The sequence below is a fragment of the Ctenopharyngodon idella genome, chromosome 24 (genome assembly GCF_019924925.1).
Source record: "Ctenopharyngodon idella isolate HZGC_01 chromosome 24, HZGC01, whole genome shotgun sequence".
NCBI classification, from domain to species: domain Eukaryota; kingdom Metazoa; phylum Chordata; class Actinopteri; order Cypriniformes; family Xenocyprididae; genus Ctenopharyngodon; species Ctenopharyngodon idella.
Genome location: NC_067243.1, coordinates 12,329,071 through 12,355,586, shown reverse-complemented (window position 1 = coordinate 12,355,586; position 26,516 = coordinate 12,329,071). Strand labels below are relative to the sequence as shown.

Here is a 26,516-nt window from a genome sequence, read left to right as displayed (position 1 = left end):
AGGAGTGTTTAGTGTGCCATTTGGGACAGGGCTATTGTTTGCGATGTAGTAGAGTTGTCAAAAGTACCGAATTCGGTACCTATCGGTACTGAAATTTTAAAAATGTGATGCTTTGAGCGCTGTTTGAACACTAACTTGAATCTGGTTTCAAGAGTTTGTAAGGTCTTTGAACTTGCTTTCCTGTCTGTCAACAGTACGACATGCCTTGTTTTCTAATTAAGCACGATGTTAACAAATAACACTGAGGTATACACGAACAAATTAAAATACTAATGTCTGCACCTAACAGCAAAGCACGTGATTGATGTTTCCGATTTTCTGAGGACTATTAACCTGAAATCACAGGCTTCACTAGTCCCGTTCCTGACAGGCTGTAATGTGATACAGAGGTATTTCAGCCACGGGAGAAGCCTTCAAAGGTGGTCCGCTCTGGCATCAACCAGTCATTTGGCTGCCTTTGTCACTTTATGAACAGAAACAGCAAATTTTATTTGGCATGTGAAAACTGTTAATAAGTTGCAGAGAAATTTGTTTAAAGATTTTCTCCTTAATGCAAAACAGACACTCTGCTGCATTGTCTATTTTTCATTTTCTTTTGCTTTGCTTTCCTACGGCATTCTTGCAAAATAAGTTTGCCATTTTTTTCTTATTTAGGTTATGATAACAAAATAACATTAACACTTTCACAAAACTTTCATGGCCCCCAGAATATCTGAACATGCAATATATCAAAAGAAAGAACAGAGCCTCTGCTTTTACACAAACAAAAAAGACATTTTATTCTAGCTTCATGCATTTTTTTTTTAATCAACACTTGAATGTGGGTTTGTTTCATTAAAAAAGCAACATTTTGAACAAAAAGCTGAGAAAATCAAATTTTTGTCAAAGACTACGTCCAGATTGAATACAGAACGATGATCAAAACAAAGATCTGGTAGATCATGCCCATCAACATCCCCAAAGCTTGCACAGTCCTATACCTTTTCCTGAGTCGACATTTCATTCGGTAACGTTAGGTTTTTTTGATTTATAAGCTGTTTAATGTCTGATGATCGCGTTATTTTATATGTGCATAAGCAATGGTTCTAAATCGCTTGTTTCTGCTTCTTCTTCACCTGTGTTTTGATCCAGATAGTCTGTACTATTTAAAAATAATAGCACCCCCTACCGTATAACAGTGAAAACATGGATTGCCGGAAAATTCTGTCAATGGCGGGGAAAGAAAATACTTTTTCAGTCATTCTACTGTACTTCAAAACGTCACATTTAATTCAATGTGCTATCTGCAGATTTTTTTGCAATTATTTGTGAACTAGCAATTTTATTTAGCAATTTTGTTTCTAAACAATTTTTTTTTTTTTTTTTTGTGCTGAAATGGTGTTCATTTTTAAAATTAATAACACTAAATTAACATTTTAAATGGAAAGGCCTATAAATAACTCAAATATTGAGGACTAACTTGACAAGAGTTTTACCACATTTGAAAAAAGCGCAGCAGGCCCAACGTGCCCAATCAAATATTTGCGTCTTTTTAATATCATATTTTGGTTTAAAATTGCCTCATGCTTCTATATCTGCACTGTGCATGTTTTTAGCTCATCCTATTTCCCATAGACCTGTAATTTGAAGGTATTTAAAATGCAGCCGCCACAAAGCACATCGGCACTGTGGCTCACTGAGGCTTCAGATCCACTAGGAGACGAACCAGTATGGGAAGACAACAAGAGCCATAAGCTCCAAATTATTGTAATTATCATATGCTTCAGGAATTTCCTGTACCAGATAATGGGGTATACAAATGTCATATGTAAAGTGTTATAAATGTGGAATTGTTTCATATAGTCTCTGATGGGCCCAAGACAGAGAACTCTGTGCTCCAGAACTCTGAGCAGCAGTTAAATTCACACATGTCCTGGTGTGCTAACTATAGGAGTGGTGGTCATCGAAGGATTACAGAGCTGAGAGACTTCAAACAGCCTTTAAAAGGAAGAAAGCTAACATGACTGCTACCATTAAAGGGCAGATGCTGAAGCTGCTGTACAATTTTTCAAAACCAAACTCAAAAAAATGTTTAACTACTGTAAAATAATGTTGTTATTATTTAATTTATTACTCTTGCTAGGGAATTGTTGGGAAAGAGAGGATGGTGGCATGGCTAAATTTTTTAAGTCCCCCTGTGGTGAAAATCAAGTTTTTTTTTATGTTGTTTATATGTCTATGTGGTGTTTTTTAATATGCTTTAAGACAAACCATGTGCAGATTCATGAGTCAACACCATTGCAACACCATTTTCTCTTTAAAACTGCAGTGATTCAAAGACACTTTCAAAAACGCGGTTCGAAATCACTGGTGTTTCTTACGTCACAAACTACCTTGTAACCAATCACGTCAACGTGTCGGTGGGCTTTAGCATATCATTAACTATGGCCGCTCTGAATCAATGGAGTCTCAAGAGAAGCCAGGTTATCCCCGTAGATTTTTCTGTTGATATAAAAAATTGGGTATATTTAGCAATATAGCGGGTGTATGATGTATATTGGATGCTGATTTTTAGAAGGCAGCTGTCTGATTCTGAGATGGCGAACGGAAACATGGTTTGTGTAACATTAGCAAGACATCATTAGCTGTTTGATAACGTAGTCAAGCAAAAGGCTAATCATATTAATTACCGCCACGTGTCCGACGTTGTAAAGCACGATACCATTGTGCAGCGTTTACCTTAGTAAGTTGACCGAGCGGATCTCTGAGCTCGTGCGAGTGAGTGGAGGCGGGGCTATTTAGCATATTCATAGATCCACGTATACTAAATGAAGCAAGGGTGCTATTTTAAGGTATGAAGAAATTGTTTTCACAGGAAAAAATGCTTAAATATGCCATTTTGGTGATCAAAGATGAGTTTTAAGGGATAACATGATGGACTACAGAGGGACTTTAAGATATAAAACATGATAATAATCTGTTTATGTGACTACTAACAGTATATTTCCTCATTTAATTACTTTGAATAGGTCATAAATAAATCAATCCCAGTTCAACTCAACTTGATTAAAATGTTCAAGTAAAAAAAACTATTGAAAACAACATAAACAGCATGTGTCAGGGCTTGTGCGCGAACAGATAAGCTAATAATTTACTCTAACCATAGATCAATGCTAAAATAAATGTAGAAATCTTGTAAGGTCAATTTCTTAGCGTATGGGAAACAAAATGTTTCTATACTGTCCGTTTGAAGATCTATATGGATCTTTACACAGCAATGGCTATGAACTATGCAAACATTCAAGATGCCTAGATTGCCTTCGCTTCATTCCTCATCGGCCAGTGTTTTACATTACAGGAGTCCTTGGAGGTAACTAAATATGTCTGCATTTATGCAGGAAGCATGAAAAGAAAACAGCAGCAATGCTCGCATACAATCCACAATTTTTAAAATGTCAACCCACACATGAAAATACTTTTCAACACACATGACGTCAGATTATAAACGCCGACTTTTTGGCCTATAAGGAGCACCAGTCCCCCCTCCACGGCTCTGACAAGCACCCTGAAGTAGGTGAAGATCAAACACCCCAGCCTGGGGTAAATTATATCAGATTCCACTTTGTTACGAAGGCCTGCGTTCGCTTTCCGACATTTACAGTCGGGGCTGACCCTCACGGAGGCCCCTCGATCTCTTTCTCTCTAAATCCCGACAGCCGCTTACGCTTGAGTCTGGAGGGGGGGGAAAGGAAGAAAGAAAACGCAGACCATCTGACTTCCATTGCTCAGCTCGGCGTGTGTGTTCCGTTTAGCCACTGGTATTTGGATGAGGCGTACGGTGCAGTTACCAGAGCCCTGCTCCGAAACGTGTATGATGTCATTGAGGTTCCATCATTACAGGCTGCAGATGAGGCTGCTCTGGATGGGCCGGGTCAGTTCCCACGCTTGTTTGGCAGAGATCAGCTCCTGCAGCCATAATGTGAAGAAGCTTCTGGACAAGATTAAAAATGGAAGAGAAAGAAAAAGCCAGAAAGGGTGAGGATCTCCCTCATAAGACTTCCTTTTTTGTGTGCTCCCTCCTCACTCGTTCTGAATGGCTCTTATGTTGCATTCCATATCAGTGAGTCTGCCCAAGAGGCCCCACTTGCGGGAGTCAAAGTCAAAGTACAATAAAATACAGTACAATGAAACACACTTATGCCAGAAAGCAAGGTCTCAGCTAATTCCTCACTTTAAAGTATTAATGTTGATGGAATTTAAACTGTTTATCTGTGAGGCATGTGTCTTTGTGTGTGTTGTGATGTGAGATGCAGAAACCTCATTATCAAACCAGCATTTCCTGTAGTTCTTGTACAGCTCAACTGGTAAAGCATTGCACTAACAACATCAAAGGCCCTGTTTACAACAGGTACTAAGATGCATTTTGGTCGATCGGATCACAGTTGGACGACGCTAAATACAGGTGTAAACAGAGTCTAAAAGGTTTTGAGCTTGTCCACATTCAACCACTTCCAGAGGTAGTCGAAAACGCATTCGAACGGATTGCTTTTGCAGTGTAGACGCTCATGTGGTCGAATGCGTTCGAACAGCCACAAAAGACCCCCTACTCTCCGCCTACTGATCTAATGTGTAAACACTGGAAGCGCACTAGCCAGACGAGATTTAAACGTTGTCGGCTGAAGACCCAAGTTTGGTTTGAAGATGAAAAGCGTACCAAGCACAATGTTCTCTCATCATTCCTGATTTCTAACACGCACTCACAGTGTTCAGCGTGGACTTGCAGCTAAAAGAGCAGAAACAAAAGCTAATGCAAACGTATTGTGTCCATTACATTGAAAGATCTGAATAAAATTTGCCCGCCCATAGACCCTCCCCTTGAATAAAAGAGGACAGAAGTGGTCAAATGTGGACAAAAGAGATGGATTAAACCACCAGGTGCAAATGGTTATGTGTCTGCCTCGTCTACTTGTGATCCGATTGACCAAAAACATCTTAATACCAGGTGTAAACATGACCAAAGATATCGATTAAGTATTCATAAAATAGCAGCCAAAAAATACCCATGTCGTAAATGGCAGGGAACAGCAACATTATCAATGCCAAAATGGTGGATTTATAAAACTGTACTTAAAAGATTTTGAATTCCGAATTGAACATACTTTTTCATTTTGCAGATGTTTTTATAAAAAAAGTCATGTAACTGTAATTTTAACTAGAAAAGTAAAGTTTGTTGAAAAAAAAAAAAACTTCATACAGTTTAAAAAGCTTAGAAGGTAGAATGATAGAACAACTGATAGAACAATAGATAGACAGAATGATAGATATAACGATAAATAGATAGATAGACAGATGAACTATAGATAGACAGAACAATAGAATGAACGAACAAACAGACAAACGAACAAACGATAGATAGATAGATAGATAGATAGATAGATAGAACTACAGATAGAACGATAGACAGAACAATAGAACAAACAAACGATAGATAGAACGATAGAACAATAGATAGATAGATAGATAGATAGATAGATAGATAGATAGAACGATAGAATGATAGATAGAACGATAGAACTATAGATAGAACGATAGAAAGATAGACAGAACAATAGAACAAACAAACAAACAAACAAACAAACGATAGATAGAATGATAGAACAACAGATAGATAGATAGAATGATAGAACTATAGATAGAATGATAGATAGATAGATGAACTATAGACAGAACGACAGATAGACAGATAGATAGATAGGACGATAGAACGATAGATAGATAGATATAGATAGAACGATAGATAGAATGATAGATGGATAGATACAGATAGAATGATAGAACGATGGATAGAACGATAGATAGATAGAACGATAGATAGATAGAACGATAGAACGATAGATAGATAGAACGATAGAATGATAGAACGATAGATAGATAGACAGAACGATAGAACAATAGATAGATAGATAGATAGACAGATTCTAAGTACACCTACACTGACAGGCACATCAGTTTCAGGGCATCAGGGTCACCAAGCTGGCATTTCAGCTCTGGCACAAGCAGATACCCATGTGGGTGCAGCATTACCACTGGTAGCGTAGGGGGTGGCAGACAGACAGGGGCCTACTAAACAGCTTGCGACCATAACCCACAGTGGCTAGAGAACAATGAATGTAATTATTGAAAAGAGCACAGTCCAAATCTGAGAGTCCCTCCCAATCAAGTCTGTTTACTCACGAGGGGGTTCGTGGCAGGGCACTGACCTCCCTAACGCCAGCGGTCCTTTAGAAGCGGCCGGTTGTCATGGTTTTCCTCCATCATTGATGACAAGTGTCCAGCTGGAAGGGCTTTCTGGGCCATTGATTACTCGACTGTACTCTGCAGATCTGCCCAAGCAAGTCAGAACAGCGGGACGAGGGGGTGCAACATGAAAATAAACCCTAGAGTGTGACGGATAGGTTTTCTGAAGGTTACAATACTGAGGTAATATGGAAAGATTCTCCAGGGCTCGAACAATAATAAGTGGTGAATCACTGCTTTCATGGACCATTAGGAAGGAATTCCTTTTTTACTGCTTTTTTGGCTGCTGAGAACCCCAGACAACCGTTTGGGAGGGTGTCAGCGGGCCGCCTTTCAGCAGGTAGGCGGGGCTAGCGGCGCATTACCTGTGTAGCCAAAACTCTTGCGGCTTCTCGCAGGTGCCGTGACGCGACGCTCCTGAGGGAAAGAAACTGCTATGGATTCCAGCTGAAGAAACAGCTCCAGTTCAGTGCCATATCTTGCATGGTAGTCATATTCAAAGGGAGGACCGTTTCCGCTGTGCTGATACCCAGTACAGTACTCTTTTTCTGCAGATGAATAGACCTTGAAGTGTGTTGAAGAGTCTCGCTACTAACAACAAATAATAGGCAGCTTATGTGAGGGTGCTTGTGTCAAGTGCCACACAGAGTCGAGTCGGCAACCGAGGGGTGCATTTTTCCACCAGTTTTTGAATCACGTTTATTCGAGAGACTCGCTTGCTGTGTGTGTGCAGCAGGGCGGTGTGGGTGTACAGAAGCACAGAGCTCCTCTGTATTGTGTTGCGCAGAAGAAGGTGGAGCGGGAGGAGGCGGGGTGTGTGGTACGGGCTTGATGTAGGGGGTGTGAGTGGTGCCAGAGTGCTCAAAAACTGCAGGGAACTCCCTCCAGATCCCAGCTGCCCAGGTCTGGCTGCAAGCTGCAAGCAAGTGCCAGGCTTCTTTTGGCCTTCCTGGAGGAATTCCAGCCTGTATGGGAGGAGGAGGAGAAGAAAATGCCAAAAATAATGTCTGGGCCTATATAAAGTTAATCCCATGGGTCAGACAATGCTGAGTCATAAAGAAAGGGAACACTCAGGGAAGTTTTTATAGAGGACCTGATTTCATTTGTCTAACAAAGATCATATTACAATGCATAATCTGCTATACCTGCTACTTTTTCCAAATTAACTCTGAATGGAAGGAAACTCCTACAGGTCTAGGGCATCAACACTACATGTTCCCAAAATCAACTAGTCGGTGGGCTTCCTGAAGGTTTCTTAGGGGGATTTTTACATCAAACACGTTTTGAACTTTCTATTCATCAAATAATCCTGAAAAAAAAAAAAAAAAGGTTTTAGCAGTCAGGGTGCCCATGCTGACCCCTGTCCACCACCGAAAGTGCCAACAGTGGGCACGTGAGCATCAGAACTGGACCAAGGAGCAATGGAAGAAGGTGGCCTGGTCGGATGAATCCCGTTTTCTTTTACATCACGTGGATGGCCGGGTGCATGTGCATCGCTTACCTGGAGAACACATGGCACCAGGATGCACTATGGGAAGAAGGCAAGCTGGTGGAGGCAGTGTGATGCTTTGGGCAATGTTCTGCTGGGAAACCTTGGGTCCTGTCATCCATGTGGATGTTACTTTGACACATACCACCTACCTAAGCATTGTTGCAGACCATGTACACCCTTTCATGGAAACTATATATTCCCTGGTGGCTGTGGCCTCTTTCAGCAGGATAATGCGCCCTGCCACAAACCAAAAAACAAGTTTGAGGTGCTGACTTGGCCTCCAAATTGCCCAGATCTCAAAATGTTATGCCTGATCAGTGTATATACGCTATATTATATATATATATATATATATATATATATATATATATATATATATATAGAACTAATCAACTAGTCAGTTGTTGTTTGACTACTCAACTATCATGACTTATCCCTATTCAGGTCCATATTATAATGGTACAACTGAATCAGAGGATTCTGGCTTTTCTACAACAGATTAAAGTTTATCTGGAACCATTTAATGCACTATTTGTCTAACAATCATGGGATTGAATTTATTTTGTAGATAATTATGGCTTTTGTTGAGCTGATGGTCAGGATAAGCATGTGTTCTGAGCCATTAACTTGTGCGCTTGTTCTGGCAGCGGCTGTACTTGTTTGGCGGTGCATATGTCGAAAACGGTGATAGTGCACAGTAAACTATAACACAAGGGGATTCCAAACATTGTCCCAGTCAAGTTCCGCACACTTTGGACTTACCCCATAACAGTACTGTACAGCTGAAGATCTCTTTCAGTACAGAGACGCAGAAACAAAGAATACAATGAAAGTCAGTGGGGTCCAATTTTGATTAATGGACAAAAACATTCTTCAAGATAACTTCTTATTTTAAATTCCACAGAAACAAATAACGTCATACAGGTTTGGAACAACATGAGGGTGAGAAATTATGGTAGAACCGACAAAGACAAGTTTTGTGGAAAATGCTGACAAATGCCTGAAATCTGAGACAAATCAGAGATTGTTCATTTGAATGACAAGCATGGGAGAAAAAATTCAGTCTCGAGCGTGATCTTTATCTCCTGTATCAATTCTCGTGTGTTTGGTTGTGAAACGTAGTTTGTAGACCAGATAGAGTTGTTGGCAATTCTTCCTATTGAAATGTTGTGTAATGTGTGACCCCCTGCTGCCGATCCATCGTGTAATGTGCACACAATAGCAACTAAATGGTACCCAGGGTTGCCAGGTTTGCGTAACAAACCAGCCAATTGCTATTCAAAACCCACCCAATCATGACCAAAACAAAAATGCAATGCAAATAGCAAATCAAACACACTATAAGCAGATGCAATTCATTCTTAGTGACTCTCCTCAGAATCTAGGTCAATCCTATGGAAGCCCGTTTCCGCCACTAAATAAAAAAATAAAAACAGTAATTGTGACTTTTTATCTCAGAATTCTGACTTTTTCTCACACAATTGCGAGTTATAAAGTCAGAATTGAGAGATATAAACTCGCAATTGCGTGATATAAAGTCAGAATTCTGACTTTTTTTCCTCGCAATTCTGACTTTATAACTCGCAATTGTGAGAAAAAAAAAGTCAGAATTCTGAGATATAAACTCGCAATTGCGTGATATAAAGTCACAATTCTGAGATATATCACACAATTGCGAGTTTATATCTCAGAATTTTGACTTTATATCACGCAATTGTGAGTTTATATCTCAGAATTGTGACTTTATATCACACAATTGCGAGTTTATATCTCAGAATTGTGACTTTATATCACGCAATTGCGAGTTTATATCTCAGAATTGTGACTATAACTCGCAATTGTAAGTAAAAAAGTCAGATTTGCGAGAATTCTGAGATAAAAAGTCGCAATTACTGTTTTTATTTTTTTATTTAGTGGCGGAAACGGGCTTCCATAGAATCCAAACCAGAATCCAGAATCAAAGTATTTATTTCCCTTTCCTGAAGAGTTGCTATTTCTGAAGGACAAGTTTCTTTCTTGGGCATGTTGCAAAGATATTGCTATTAACATACCACCCTTTCCTTTTGTGTCTGAAATATATCTGATAAGAATAGCCCAGGCTGATGCCGCTGGAATCCCCCCATGCCGCCTGCACTGTTGACTCCGGAACGACCTGGGCGGTGATCGTGGCACTTGGCAGAATGTATCACTTTCCCAGAGCTCCACAGAGGATGCCTTTCCTTTGGAAACCAGGTAATTCTCGCCTGGAATGAAACAATTGACCTGTGTGTCATCCAGGCGTGACCACACTTTAGCATTGTTCCTGAAATAAGATATATTTGTCCCTTTACAATGAGCACGATCAGACTCTATCCAATTCGGCCTCGTGCACTCTTGTTATTCTACATGCCACACACTTCCCCTCTATTGATGAACATGTTTCCACAATGCCTTCCTGACTCATCTGTGACGTTCAGGGACATCTAATGTACACTGAGAAACACCTGTATTACATTTATCATGTTCCAAATAGACCAAATGACGGACAGAAATGCTGATGTAGCTCACTCAATAACAAACAGTGCTAAATATCTGTGGAAATGTTGACTTTTTCATTCGTCTCAAACTCTGACCCAATTGAGTACATCCAAATATGATTTTTTTTCAACCCAGGCTCACTCAAAAAAATGTGCCAGTGGCATCATTCCTGCAAAATGTTTCACTTTCAAAGCGAAATGTCCAATGATTGGCGCCAAAAGTGTGTTCAGTTTTATCCGAAACAGATGAATGTGAATCTGGCACTATTTTATTACATTCTTTATTGTACATATCACTGCAGAGATTGTACATATCACTGAATAGTGCTAAAAGAATAGTAAAATAATGTACCGCCTTACACTAAACCCTACTAAACCTAACCAAACGTGAGATAAAAACGCATTGGCTGATGCAACCATGCTTGCTTTTAGGAATCTTTGAGCTCTTTTATCGTGACTTGTGTTTCACGGGGCTCGTACCCAAGCGTTCCACTTCGTAAATGCAATGCTGTACTAGGTGAACTTCAGAGCAAGTTTACTACATCAGAAAATTTGTACATATGGAGATGGTTATGTGATGCCAATGTGATAAATGGTTTTTGCACAGTTCCTTGCATTTATTTCATCGATAATCTGCCCCTGTAATCATAATTTGTGTGAAAAGAAAATATTAGTGTTTTTCGGTACTATCTTTACATGTGAGGAAGATCTGCATTTTGGATGACAGTGTATCGTCTCATCATTTGTCAACATGGCCGACGAGCAGAGTTTGGTCAAAGTGACATGGTAGGTTAAACTCTTTGCTATAGTTCCCACAGTTAAACAGAAGGTTGCGATTTCACTGGTGATCAGAGGAGCGACTGAATACTTGTGTACTTGTATATACATCAAGGTTTCCTATGCCAAGACAATTTTTCCTGTGCTGCAGTTTCTGGTGATGGTGGTGATAAATGTTCCGACACACAGGAGCATGGAAAAACTCATTTCCTCCTTGGCTCAAAAGCGCCAAGCCCCCAGAGACCCATCAAGACAGACCAGTGTGAACACAGGGGCACGAGGGGGAGACAGAAAAGATAACCTAATCTTTTTGCTCTTCCAGATGAAGCCATCATGAAACCATTAAATCATGTGCAAATGCCACCATATTGAAGATTTCAAAAACTTCTAGAAGACACTATAAACTATAGTGAACTGGAGCATATTCCCAAGCTCTGTAGTCCTTTCAAGCGGTTAGCAGACCTGCGCCTCTGAGGTGTACGCTCCCTTCAGACCCTGCTTTGTTTTCCTGTCCACCACATTGTTCAAGAACGTTAACTCACTACACCGGCCCCTTTGAGCAGGACTCACCAGAAAGAGCCCACCCTAATGCTGGCACTGATGCAGGAACGCTGACAAATAGCATTTACCTCAAGCTCTCCTGCTAACATGCTGAGAGCTGCTGTTTGTCTAGATAACATGACAGAGGAGGAAGGAGAAAAGATGATCGTCTGAGCCAACTGGACATGAGGAAATATTCTAGTATTACTTTGTTAAAGTATTTCACACATGGTGGTCGAGAAGAGGACTTCCCTGCATCTTACTTGTATATATTTTATAATATATAATAGTTTTATATCTGATGTGAAAAATGTTTCATTCGCCTGGCTTGTACATCTCTCATGTGTGTTTTTTGATAAAAAAAAAGTTTTTTTTTTTTATCATAATAAACTTAATTTAATACAAATAAAATAGTGATATTATGATGTAAATACAACTGAAATATGAACTGAAAATGACAAGTAAAATTAAATGAAATAAAATAATAAAATAAGGTATTATAATGGTATCCCAAAATATATTATGTTATATTATAATGTAAATAAACTGTTGTGCAAGAAAACTGATATAAAACCCTCAAAATTGAAAAAAATAAATAAATAAAATAAAAAAAATAAAATAAAATAAAATAAATAAAATGTGGTATTATAATGGTATTCCAATATAGTAAAGAATACTGTGGTTTTGATATGGTAAATGTGAAAAAAAAAAAAAAAAAAGAATATTGTGGTATTATAAAAATAAATAAATATGGAAAATAAATTATGAAATATGGAAATAAATATGTGCAAAAAAAAAAAAAATTATATTTAATAAAAATAAAACAAAATATAGCTGCGAGCAGCAATTATCGGGGTTCAAGCGGTTTAAGGCCTTTAAGCACATGTGTAAAAAGGTATTATGTTTTATTTAGCAAGTCTGTAACCATCTCGATCATAGATGGAAAACACCATTTACAGCTAATACAGGCAATTTACCATTAGAAATAGATGGTTTTTAAAGCTTTTTACCAGTTATAGAGGTTGAGCCAAAAAAAACTAGTGAAAAGACTGTTGGTTTTTTAAATAATCTCCAATATTTAACGAACTATTCGAGTCCTAGAGGCAAAGTTGCTCAGAATGAGGAGTTCTACCATGTGGTATGAATGTTGTGGGTGTGTGCGGAAAAAAAAAAAAAAAAAAAAAAAAAAAAAAAAAAAAAATCACACAATCCTTTACGCACGTGAAAAACACGAAGGCGCCCCCCGGTGGCCGATTTCTTTCAAATTTCTCATAGGCCTCTAGGGCTGTGAGTCAAACAGGCCCAGCGAGTTTCGTTCCGATTGGCCTCTGTTAAACTTGTCTGAAAGCTGCTCAAACTTCATTGGCCAATGGCGGACATGTTTTTTGAGATACATCAATGTCCTAATAGACAATCGTGGCACCTCGGACAAAGACACTGCATGCCAATTTTCAAGTCAATCGGACTAACGGTGAAGTAGTTATAGCCATTTTCATGTTTTTTTTTCTGTTATAGCGCCACCAAGTGGCCAGTCGCTGCGTCATTTTTCACATGACCACAGAATGAGCTCTTACATAGGTGTGCTGAGCTTAGTGAAAATATCTCATTCCGTTCACGAGTTATAGCCATTTTAGTAAAAGTGGCTCCACCCACTTCGAACTTTTACGGATCTAAATGGATCTTCCTCATTCCGGAGGGATAACTAAAATATTTGTCAGGTAGCTGTGCATTTAAACAGTACCCTTACAGACAAATCTTCCTGGACTAACTCTGTCAGAGCTCCATCCAGGGATAACTCTACCTATTGTGAGATTAATCAATCCTACCACCACAGGAAATCATTTAAAACAACTTACCTGTGATGGAGGATGACTTCGCAGTACGGGGAATATCCCGGACGAGCCCCCTTTTCAACTTTTTTTTTTTTAAATTATTGACAATCAGACTGCAGAGAATGTTGCTGCACTGGTTTGGTTCCGATCGGGCGAAAAACCTAGGACTAGTTTGCAAAAGTAGGTTTTTCAAAAAACCCAAAATACCCGAAAAACGACAAGCAAATCTTGAGCCAAGGATTCCAACGATATAAGAAACTTGAGCCTACGCCTAATGGTTTAGGAGTTATGAGCAATTTCGTACTTTTGACAGCTGTAGCGCCCCCGTCAGGCCAATCAGGGTGAGCCTCGGTGACTATGTAGACGGTACTACCAGCTCTCAAAGTTTCAAGTCTCTACGACTTATGGTTTGGTCTGTCTGGTCACTTTTAGGGGAGAATGCCGATCCTTGGAAATTTTAACGCGCTTGAACCCCTAATAATTATATTATGATATAAATAAAACATATATGTGCAAAAAAATGTAAAAATAAAATTAAATAAATACTTTAAAATAAAACAAAAAAATTTAATAGAATTTAGTATTACTATGGTACCACAACAAATAAGGCAATACCATGGTTAGTGTTGCTTTGCATTTTCCCCTTTTTTAAAGGTTAATCCAAGGTTAATCTAAAACATCACACGAACAGCTTGAGCGCGATCAAGGCATCTGAAAACCCCAGAGAACTCCATTCATATTATTGGATAAACATTATGCTTCCAGAGGTGGTGAGTCACAGCAGCATCCCCTTATGATGTGGTCTCCTTTCCTGTCCGCTCGTATCCCCATTACCGACTGCTGTGCCGTCCCTGGTGGTGTTTCTCGTAGGAACTCAGCGTGCCGCGTGTTTGTGACTCATCGCAAATTGTTGGTGTGGCGGTGCACAACAGAGCCCTGCGGGGTGTCATAAGTGGCCCGTGCGTATAACAAGCTTCAGATAATGATAGAGTTCACTGCTGTCTGTAGCACACATGGCCTCTTAACCTCTCCCGGTTATTTTGGATAAAGATCATGTTTAGCATTTTCTTCCTTAGCCACAAGCTCACCCCGGCAATGCAGTTGAGTTGGACTGGAGCTGTTAATACATGATCTGACAGGATGTTGACGAGTTGTTAGTAACTCGAGTGAGCGATTGTGAGGTTTCGTTTGAAGTACGCAGTGCTTCACATTGAATATTCACACTGTCTTAAAACCGATCCCTGGTTGTGAAAACAGTGACAGCATCTACAAACCAACACGAGGGGGAAACAACATCCACTGCGTTCCTCATAGGACTTCCCAGAGAGATTTCAGGGGGATACGGTTACAGAGTGGGGGGTAAACAGAGGAATGTTGCTCAGAAACAGCTGGAAAAGTGTATGGGAATAATGAAGGATCAGGGTCCAGTGCACTGCGTAGGATGAGGATGCAACAAGTGCGCCATTTGAAGCCTTCCAAAAATAAGCTGAGCTCTTTGACTCGCCGTATAAGCTTGAGATGGGCCTTTTTCTATTACTATCATGTGGCGTTTGCAAAACATTAATACACATTAAAAAAATAAACCTTTTTTTTCATTAAGTTTCCAGACTGTAGCAAGAAAAAAAAAAAAATGTTTGTGTAAAATGCTGTGGCAGGAATCACTCATTCGCATGCCTACATTTGAGCTGCACCTCATGCAGATCATGTAATTTCAATGGAAAGTCCTGTCATCATTGACCCTCCCTTGTGACGCCTAAAACTTTTTACCAGTGGAACATCAAAAAAAAAATCATCAAAATATCAAAGCTGCTATTTTCCATACAGCTAAAAATGCATGGTGATCACTGGCTACAATTTATTAATAAAATTGTTTTAGAAATGTATATGATTTGATCTCAGGTCTCAGACCATTATTTTATATTTAAAAAATTCTGTTTTTAAAATAGATTCGGAGCATGATGTCCTTGTTCTGATTTATATAAATCAAATTAAACCCCTATTAAAATAAAATAAAACAGTTTTAAGTAAATAAGAAAGACATTTACTTTTTATTTCTATGTTGTTGTTTTTAAAACAACACCAAGATTTTAGGCTTAAAGGGATAGTTCACCCAAAGATGAAAATTATCCCATGATTTACTCACCCTTAAGCCGACTATCTTCTTTCAGACGAACACAATCGGAGATATATTTAAAATATCCTGGCTCTTCCAAGCTTTATAATGGTAGTGAATGGTGGGCCAGATTTTGCAGCCCCGAAAATGCATCCATCCATCATAAAAATAATCCACACAGCTCTAATAAAGGCCTTCTGAAGAGAAGTGATGGGTTTTTGTAAGAACAATATCCATATTTAAAACTTTATTAACTATAATAACTAGCTTCCACATCAATTTGCGGTTGGACGAGTGACCCCTGACCCGACGCATGATGCAATGACGAATGCGGAAATGCAGAACGAGAAATTTTAAAGAGAAATATTGGAGGATTTCGGAGTTGTATTTGTTGCACAGCCCTACTTGTTTAAATCGCGAGAGGCATCTAAGCTTATGATACTCCTACATCCTGTCATACATTGCGTCAGGTGTTACTCGTTTGCCGCAAGTCGACTTGCACAGTAGGCGTACGGTCGTCTGGCGGAAGTTAGTTATTTTAATTTATAAAGTTTGAAATATGGATATTTTTCTTACAAAAACCCATCGCTTCGCTTCAGAAGGCCTTTATTAACCCCCTGGATCCGTGGATTATTTTTATGACGGATAGATGCATTTTTTTGTGCTTCAAAATCTCGGCCCCCTTCACTACCATTATAAAGCTTGAAAGAGCCAAGATATTTTTAAATATATCTCCGATTGTGTTCGTCTGAAAGAAGACAGTCATATACACCTAGGATGGCTTGAGGGTGAGTAAATCATAGGATCATTTTCATTTTTGGGTGAACTATCCCTTTAAATGTAGATATGGAAAAGTATATGTGGGCACAACACCATTTTCAACTAAAAATGGGAAAACTTTCATGCGTTTTGTTGGTTCATTTACACGACAACAGTGTTTTGGGGGCCTGAAAAAGCAAGCTTTTGAAAATGGGTTTTAAAGTGCACGTTTTTGAAAATGATACCTTTATCGTTTCTCTGTAAACTACAGGCGATATCATGCGCATGCGCATGCACATTTCGTGTTCATTCTATAGGCGCTATGAGTTCTGTTCTGTTTTGACTGAAACTTTACTGAAACACTTTCCTGTTTAGACTGACTGACACTAGTAGGTGATGATAAATGTTGTCGTACCAAGTGAGCTTCTTGTAATACTGTCTCTCCCCAGAGACACGTCTGTCTGAAGTCATGGGGTTCAGCGGCACCAGACACCCTCCAGTCCAGTATGGGACCCTCGAACGAAGACCATGCCTAATCTGAAACTGCCATTCTCCCTGCGCAGCAGACTTTTACAGTAAGCTGTTTGCCTCTGAGCTCTCCGCTATTCCACTCCATGACTGATGCACTTACAACAAGAACAAAGCTACATTTCTGTCCCGCTCTCGCTTGCTGTCTTTGCTACCTTCCATCTTTTTTACCCCCTCTTTGAAATTGCTGAATGCCCTGAATATTCATAACTGTGTTTTTTTCTAATAAGCATGCAAAATGGATATCAGAGCGCTTTGGCTGCCTGACAACACCAGGCTCTCTGACAAAGAGAGGCTGGAGAGGAAAATGAATGAAAAAGAGAAAAGGACAGCGAGAGTCAAGACGATGCCCTGGACAGTTCAAAGGGTGCATTCCTAGCATTTGACAGAGGGTAAATGATGCATTTCAAACTCAAATCTATTTCCTCTGTTTTAATGAAGTCAACTGTGAATAATATCGAGTCGCTAGAGATGTTTCTGGTCCCAAGACACTAAGAGGTAAAAGTTGTAAAAACAAGTTGAAAACATGCAAGTGAAATCTTCCAAGCTACTTTTGAAATCAAAATGCTTTTGCTAATAATTTATGCAGTTCAAACAATGAACAATTATCCTTTGACACGACATTAAACATTCACAATACATTCTACTTCTGTAATGTGATGCATTTCTGAATGTGATCAAGAAAAAAGGGGACTGGATCATGAAAAATACTGGAGCCTCTACCTGCTGGAAACCAAGTAGGTGACTAGGATATGGAAGATGATAATCATCTCTGTTTATATCAATGATAACACTTTTTTTCAAATCTATTGCAATTTGCTACTGTTGCTGTAAGTGTTATTATGTAGGTAAACTGGTGTTTAATTACTATTGGAAAGGCTGCATTACCTACAACAGTAGTCCAAAATTATGCCTAAAATGCTCTTTGGCTATTGGTTAACATTCTTTTCCATGCCAGCCAAGCTAAGTGATGTCAGCTGAAACGAAAAGTCAGCAAGAAGCAGTCACACTACACAGTCTATGAGTAGGAAACAGAAGGATCAAGTATTTATTTAATAGTATTTTAAAGCTACTGTACATGAATAGACAGGAAGAACAATTGAGATATTGTTATTCTCTGATACATCTTTAGAAACAGTTATTTAAAGATCTTTAGAAGCAGATGTGTTGCCTTAAAAAAAAACAATTCTGTTTTATTTCCTGTACTTAAACACACGCATGCAGGTGTTTATACTTACACACACAAATACACATATTTGAGTAAAAAAAAAAAAAAAAAAGTAAATAAAACAGAATCACTTGCCAGATGGCCAGTAATTTTATAATATATACATTTTAAATATGTATTTGTTGAGCTGTTTACTAAATGCAATTTATTATTATTATTATTTATAATAAAATGCTAATTAAAATAAACAACATAATAATAATTATATTATAATTAACAATTATGATTTTTTTTTATTATTATAAAATGTTAAATACATTTTAATGGTAGGTTAGAGATATTATTATTATTATTATTATTTATAATAAAATGCTAATTAAAATAAACAACATAATAATAATAATATTATTATAATTAACAATTAGCATTTTATTATTATTAATATTATTGTTATAAAATGTTAAATACATTTTAATTGTAGGTTAGATATATTATTATTATTATTATTATTAATAATAATATTTATTTAACATTTTGCTGTGATAATAATTTAGAGGAAATTATATTATTATCAATAATATTATTATTAATGATAATCTTAATATAACATTTGGTTGTTGTATTAATTATTATTATTAAAATGCTGAAAAAAATCAACAACAACATAATACTAATATTATTATAATTAATAATAATAATAATAATAATAATTATTATTATTATTATTATTATTATTATTATAAAAATGCTAAATAAAGTTTAATGGTTGTTAAAGATATTATTATTATTAATTATTATTATTATTATTAATAATAATAATAATAATAATTATTATTATTATTTAACATTTTGCTGTAGCAATAATAATAATTTAGAGGAAATTATATTATTATTATTATAAATAATATTATTATTAATGATAATCTTAATATAACATTTGGTTGTTGTTGTATTAATAACAATTATTATTATTATTATTATTATTATTATTATTAAAATGCTGAAAAAAACAACAACAACATAATACTAATATTATAATTAATAATCATAATAATTATTATTATTATTATTATTATTATTATTATTATTATTATAAAAATGCTAAATAAAGTTTAATGGTTGTTAGAGATATTATTATTTTTTTAAATTAATAATAATAATCTTTATTTAACATTTTGCTGTGTGATGATAATAATTATTACATTTATTATAAATGATAATAATAATAATTATTACTGTTATTATTACTAAAATGTTAAATTAAAAGTTTATATTTAGCAGATTTGACACAACAAGTACAGTCGGTTTGTCAGGGTCTAAACTGAAAGCACAACAAAACAGACACCTTGAGTCCTGCACAAAGCCAGTGCGCCCACTAACTATCCCAGAATTCCTTTTCCACTCCTCAAAGCTAAGGAAAGAATAGAAAGTTCCAGAAAGCAGGAACCTGCTCTAAATCTATCTGGGCCACATTTATCTGTCTTTTGTTGCAAGTGCTGAGACTGCTGAATGGTGTTGGGTCACAAGGGTAAGACGTCTATTCCTGCTCGGGCTCAGGGGGGTAGAGAAAGCACGGCGGGCTCACCGGACTGATATTTTTGGAGGAGTGAGGACCCCCTCCTGCCCTCCCTTTTCCTTTTCCTCTTCTCTAAAACCCAAATAAAGTATGTGATGGATGAGCGAACAGAGGCGACACCTCCCCCATCAATCAGACTGAGGCGAACCCCCTCACGGCCTCTGGAGGACCAATCCGTGCGCCCCCCACATCACACACATGCAGCGCTCCGGCGTATCCCGAAACAAAATTATGTACAATTGCCATAACCCAGACAGGAAGGGGAGCGGGTGAAAGCGGGCAGGAAGAAAGAAAGAAAACGAGAAAGGAGGAGACGCGGGGCAAGAAAAAACACGGCAGCAAATGGTCCTGGTTAGCAGCGGCAGAACAGAGGGGTCTTCTGAGTCCCTGGGCTGTGGGGGGGACCCAACACCCCTTTATGTACGAGGGCGTGTGTCCGCATTGGTGCATGTGCACACACACCAACTACAAGGAGGCAAATTCCTACAGAGTGGCGTCATCAGGAGAAAGGCAACTGGTGTAGGAACAACATACCTCGCACCAAGGAACCAAGACACTCGGACATGAAAAAACAGTACAGAATTCGCACACACGCTTATTCAAAGGGAAAAATGTAATCATCTCAGGCCTGCACAGCGCATGGGGTTTTCCCCGAACTGGCTAATACAATAACGACAAGGTTCTCGTCTGCCGCATTGTTCGTTTTTTAACCCAAGTGTCCATGAGCAAACCTCTAACTACCAGCATGTGCGAAGATGAAACGGCATTAGCTCCACAACAATAACCACGAAACATGACAGCGAAGAACAACAAACAAACCCCCAGCAGATCCAAAAGCCCGGCCTTTTTCTGAGCTTTCTCAGAGCAGGCAAAGGCGGAGGTGCCCGCTGGAAAACTATTTCCAATAACTGTTTCCACACCTTGCTGTCATCCAAACTGTAGGGCTATTATAAACCACAAAGAACAGAGGAGGCATTGAACGATGAAAATAGATGGACTTGAGGTGAACTTCACAATAAGTGGCTGGAGTACAATGACATTATGGTCGTGCCAAGTTCGCCCAGCCAAGCTCTAAGGTTGGCGTCTCAGTGAAAGCAGGTAGCATCTTCTTAAGGAATCTGTACCTAGAGTTTGCCAGAGGTCAAGTCAGGTGCTGTTGGGGCAACTAGAAGGCCAACACACTCTACAGGAAGAAGACTTATGGTGCGTCACATTAGCAATATTTTGCAGGCAAAAGGGGTCCATTGTGACTGGACCTTTAACTGATCATGCTAGTCACCGTTAAGTCAAATTCAGTCATTGTTTACACACCCTCAGGTGGTTCCAAACCTTTGTGACATCCATTGAAAGTCAATACAATGAAAGTCAATTGGGGTCTAAGGGTGCTTTGACACCTGAGCGTTTGTTTCAGAACCTGGTGCGTTTTCTCCCTTGGTTCGGTTCGTTTATGCATATGTGAACACGGAAATCACGCTCGGAAATTCACCAAAACAGGTGGTCTCGGCCTGATTGCAAACGAACTCTGGGGTGGTTCACTTGAGATGTGAAAGCAATCTGACCCAACGGACTAATGAACCAAACAATATCATAATTCATAATGGGAAATGTGTTATATAAAATGCAATCGTGTCTGATTCTGTGAGTGAGCACATTAGTTACTGCAGTTGAAAACCAAAGAGCGCCTCTTCATCTTAAAATGTTGTGTAATCGCGCTTCTCCATGCAAGAATGCTGTCCTGACGAAGCCTTGATTCCCGCTCTAGCTGCATTATAACATTCGTATAGTGTTTGCATGTGTCTCGACACAGCTTACTGGACAGAGTGCTGGGAGATCCAGAGAGAGTTTGAATTTACAGCAGAATTACTGTAAATCCTAACGCTCAAAATAATTAATTGGTTTGAGTTGGGCAAACTTAAATTAAACAAATTAGTTCAATCAAATTAACTTTTATGAGTATTTAGAACTTTCTTTTTCTTTTGAGTTCATGAAACTGACACATTTTAAGTAATCTGAATTGGTTTTGAGTTTTATTAGACAAAATAAAATTTTCCTGAAACTGGGCTGGGATTTCTATTTCCCAACATGCTTTGCCATGACACTCGAAAGGGAGAGTAAATGCTAAAATAAGTGTTATATAATGTTTTTGTGCAAGATTAATGTTAAGTGGTAGGTATTATATATATATATATATATATATATATATATATATATATATTTATTATATATATATATATATATATATATATATATATTTAAGTTGAGATTACACGATAATTTTAAGTTAAATGTATGAATTAACTTACTCAAAAATTTCAAGTTAAGAGCAATTAAAATGTATAGGTACTTAAAAACTTAAAAAAAATTTATGTAACTGATTACCTCAAATTTTTTGAGTGTTGCCAACTTATTTGGGTTTACAGTGTATAATTTAACAGCTGGAATGACGGTTACATTCGTATAGTGTGTCTTGACGGTCACAAATAAAGCCTCATCTTGATGGATGACGCAAGGGAAACTCTGACCAATAAGAGGACAGTTTTACTCGCATGTGATTTGCATAAACACATTTTGGTACACTTTGAAATGTTGCCTTGTGAAAGTGAACCAAACCAAGAAGAAAATGCAACATTGTAACAAATTAAGTCCCTGTTTCGGAACAAAACAAATGATCTATAGGTGTGAAAACGCCCTAAAACAACATTGATTGGACCCATTTTTTTTTAACTTCAACAAAATGATGAATAAAGAATGTGCATCAGTTGTGCTTATGAATTTTATGAATGTGCCGTAAACTGAATTGTTATATAATCTATCATAATTGTATAATTCTATTGTACTTCATGTATACTTAGCTAGTTTTATTTTAAAAGAAAAAAATAAGCTAAAATAATTGACAGTTACCATCCACCATATTTTCACACTGACGACCCCAAATTGGAAACTTTGGTGGCATTGATGTGCATTAAACTCATAAATACAATCTTTCTAACTACCCGTGACATTACCACAGTATCCACCAAGTAAACTGACTTGCATTAAATTGTACTGTAAAGGCCCCGATACACTTCAAGGGAAATAGAAGAATGAACTGGTTTGATGGAATTTTGAAGGTTAGGGTTCATTTGGAGTTTGTTTTGGTCGTTAGAAACTTTCCAGAAAAGTTCATTCCAACTGGTAAACACCTTGCTGTTTATGTAATATATAGGTGTGGCTCTGGGTCTCCGCCTTTGTTGACATGGGAATCTTCTCCGGTTAATTTCTTCTGTTTAGTCCATCGAGGTCAGATAAGGGTAAAATATGAAAACACCGGAGGAGCTGCTTTATAGTAGAAATTGAAGTTGTAATTCTAATTGAAAGCAACACTGGCGCTGTATCAAAGTCCCTTTAAGACAAGTCATTTCACTCGGGTGTAAAGCTGTAAAGTTATACTGTAAAGCTGCTTGCTTTAAAGCAATCTATTGTATAAAGTGCTAAAAATAAAAATGACGTGACTTGACATGTTTGCACCAGCTTTACAATTTGGCACTCCTATCCACATCTCTATGATCAGATGCTTTCTTAACTGCTGTTTTCTCACCGCTGTAACAGTATACCGCTGCTCAGGTATTTCAAACTTCTTTTTACCCATAAGTGAAGAATGAAAAAGAACTTCGCCATAATATTTTAGGGTCTTAAGTGTTACTCTTAATATACAGTGTCGGATAACACTGCATGGATAATATACGGATAAGAGTGTCTAATGATTTTCATATTCTACATGACAACCCAAACCGTGATGTCCTGAGAAATCCAGGTGTCAACAGAACAGTCTGTTTGTTCAGAATCAGAGGGGATACCATATATACACAACATTAAACGATGGCAAACAGCTGCAAACATTTTCCATTTGAAGTGAAACATTCCTCCAGAAGGCCCTCTCTACTTCTGCAGGCTTCCTCTCGTTTCCATGTGGTATTTGTCCCCAGCTGAGCTCCAGATACTGCAAGAGCTGCAAACTTTCCCAAGAATACCATCCAACCGCATGGCGCTCCCTCATGTTTTCTCTCACTCTTTCTCTGTTCACCTCTATCTCTCTCCTTCTCTCGTTCACTCTCTCCTCCGACAGGACCAAGCCCAGCTCTGTGTCTCCTGGAACGCCGCTTCAACACCAACACTTAGCATTTGTTTCGAAATGTCAAGTGACTGTTTGCATTTCCCGTTGGAACTGCCCTATCCATTTTTGTTCCTCGTGCTTGTCCAAACCAGGAAACATAGATCATTCTCTCACAGTCAGCATTTACTTTATCTTTTTTCCGGATGACAAAATATGATCCGTGTTCAACAAAACCACTTATCATGTTGGGACTAATTTCTCAACAAGTACAGTTTTAGGAAGAATGTAATTGTTAATTGTAAAATTGTCATCGGAAAGGTGGTCTACTCATACAAACGCTCATGAAACCGTAATGAAGTCCTCCCTCCACTAGAGGGCGATGAAAATAATCCTCAAGATGGGGATGAACACACCTTATATAGTGCTGTCATCTCACTTAGAACCATTCACGTTTCCTCTGGCTTCTTGATGAGCCTTAAAATTTGTTAGGGGAATTAAAAAAAAAATCTATAACTAAATCAAATTACAAGATTTTTTTCAATTGATTAATTCAATTGGTAGTTTTACTTGTCCAGCCAATATTTTTACTGGCCTCACCACAATTTTTACAGTTTTAATATTTTAACATAATATTTTAAAATGATAATAATAATAATAATGATATTAATGATAATAATTACTATTCTATTATTTCAAAGAATTATGTTAAGTACAAGTTAATATTTATTTATATTATTGTACTTAACATATTTTCTATAATAATGATAATAATTTGTTTTATTTAAAACAAAGCTGTCTTAACATAATATTTTATAATAATAATAATTTTAATATTATAAAATAATAATAATAATAGATGTTAATAAATAAATAAACAAAGGAAAACTATTCCATATGATGCAAAAATTACATTTTCAGCACATTCTAACTGATGCTGCAAACACTTATCACAACTTGTTCTTGCAAATTCAACAAAACATCTATGCTGGACAATTTAATTTAGCAGAATTTGCAACAATAATGTTCAATACATTACAGAAAACTAAATACATCTACATAATCTACAGCCATGACAAAGTTGCACTGGCCCAAACTCTCAAATTGGCCTCAGGCGATTAGCATCCATATTATTGAGCCCTAAATATATAATACTTTACAAAAGCAGATGTTTTGATCAACAGAATACCGTATCTCGAAAAAGACAAAAGCGGGTCAATGACGTGACGGGTCATTTTTTTTGTCCAAAGGCCTTAATAATAAAAAAACAAAAGATATGACATCCAAAGTATGTAAGGTAGTACAACTAGATCTCTTTTACTGAATCCAAAAGGTTTTAATTATATTTTGCTACACATAAAGGTATTTTAAAGATTTTGAAGTTTCAAAAGGTCATTCAGTTTAACCATCCAAAGGCCAATACAGCCAGTTCATTTGTGATTAAAATATCTTAAAATGTAATAAATATATATTTTTTTTTATTCTGGCATGATTTTATAACATCATATATCAACATAGTGCAAAATGGTATTAAAATTATGTGTAGAAGTTGTTGCTTTATTATGAGAAAGAATGTCCGGAAAAATGAATTTCATTGATGTCATTCGGAGTAACCAATATAAAGGGACCGTTTTGGATCAAGTCATGCGGTCAATATCATGTGACAGGATGTGACATCATTCAGACACCTGCAAAGGACCACATGGTCATGAAGCAAAGTAGCTAACTCTCAAAATATCAGGTCATTCGGTACAACCGCTGTAAAACATGGAAAATGTAATATTTTAAAAACTTGTACTAAATATAAAATGTTTGATTGTCCTTTTGCTAGCTAGCTAGATATCAGCCTGTTAGCATTATTTGAAAATATCGTCAGTCGGTATAACCAAATGTGCCATTCGGTTAAACTGAAATTTTGGTTAAACCGAATAACAAATTTTGTCCATCTTGTAAAAAATGACAAAAGCAGTGTTAATTGATTATAAAAACCACATAATCTCATTGTTAACACTAAATAAAAACTTCAAAATTAATTATATCTCCATTAGTTTTTTTTTACACTTTTAAAAACCTTATTCGTCAATGAATGATCCATATGATACTTTAAAAAACAGATGTTTTGGTCAACAGAATATCTCTAAAAAGACGCAAGCATAAACACTGAAGCGCAATGCATACAGGAAGTCTTATCTGTACTGATGCACTGTAGAATGTGTGGGCGTGCATGAAGGCAACCAAAACTTACGTGCTTTAAGCGTATTTATAGCCTCTCCTAATTAAGACAATTTGATAATGTGGGTGTTGTGGTGGGATGTTTATTTTTTCTATATATTTAGCTATATGATGGTCCTGCCATATGGCATTACAGGAACCCCTGTGGGATCACCTGGCAAAACTAGCCCTGAAAAAGACATTTTTGATTGGGTTGTTGTCTTTTTGTGATCCTTAGAAGATAGTCTTATGTTGGGAACTGACAGTCATATAAAAACAAGAACTAAAGTTTCTCATAACAGCATGAAATCCCCTCATATCTCCGCAAAGCCTTGCGGTATGAGAGAGACAGTGTATTGCGACTGGTTGAGACTTTTAACTCGCCACCTTTAGAAAGTGAAAGAGAAAAGCAAGTGAATAGCAGACAGGTTGTTTTCTTGCATCAAGGGGGCTAATGAAGGTGTCTGTGGCCGTAAATAACCTTTGTGAGCTCATTAAATAATGGCGGGGATGTTCACAGAAGACATCCATCTATTGTGGAATCCACCTGCTCTCTCAAAGAAGCCACAAGGTATCTAGTGAAGCCTTCTCATTGTGAAGAACTTCATGAATGTTCTTTGTTCATTGTCAGTATGGTG

The 26,516-nt window shown here is 37.5% G+C and overlaps 1 long non-coding RNA gene across 1 annotated transcript; it reads left to right on the top strand.

Annotated features, from left to right (window-relative positions):
* Positions 1–9,653: 9,653 nt before the first annotated feature.
* LOC127506696 (uncharacterized) lies at positions 9,654–18,287 on the top strand. Its single transcript, XR_007928106.1, has 3 exons — positions 9,654–10,000; positions 16,755–16,880; positions 17,064–18,287. It is a non-coding gene; the product is annotated as an uncharacterized LOC127506696 (long non-coding RNA).
* Positions 18,288–26,516: the final 8,229 nt, after the last annotated feature.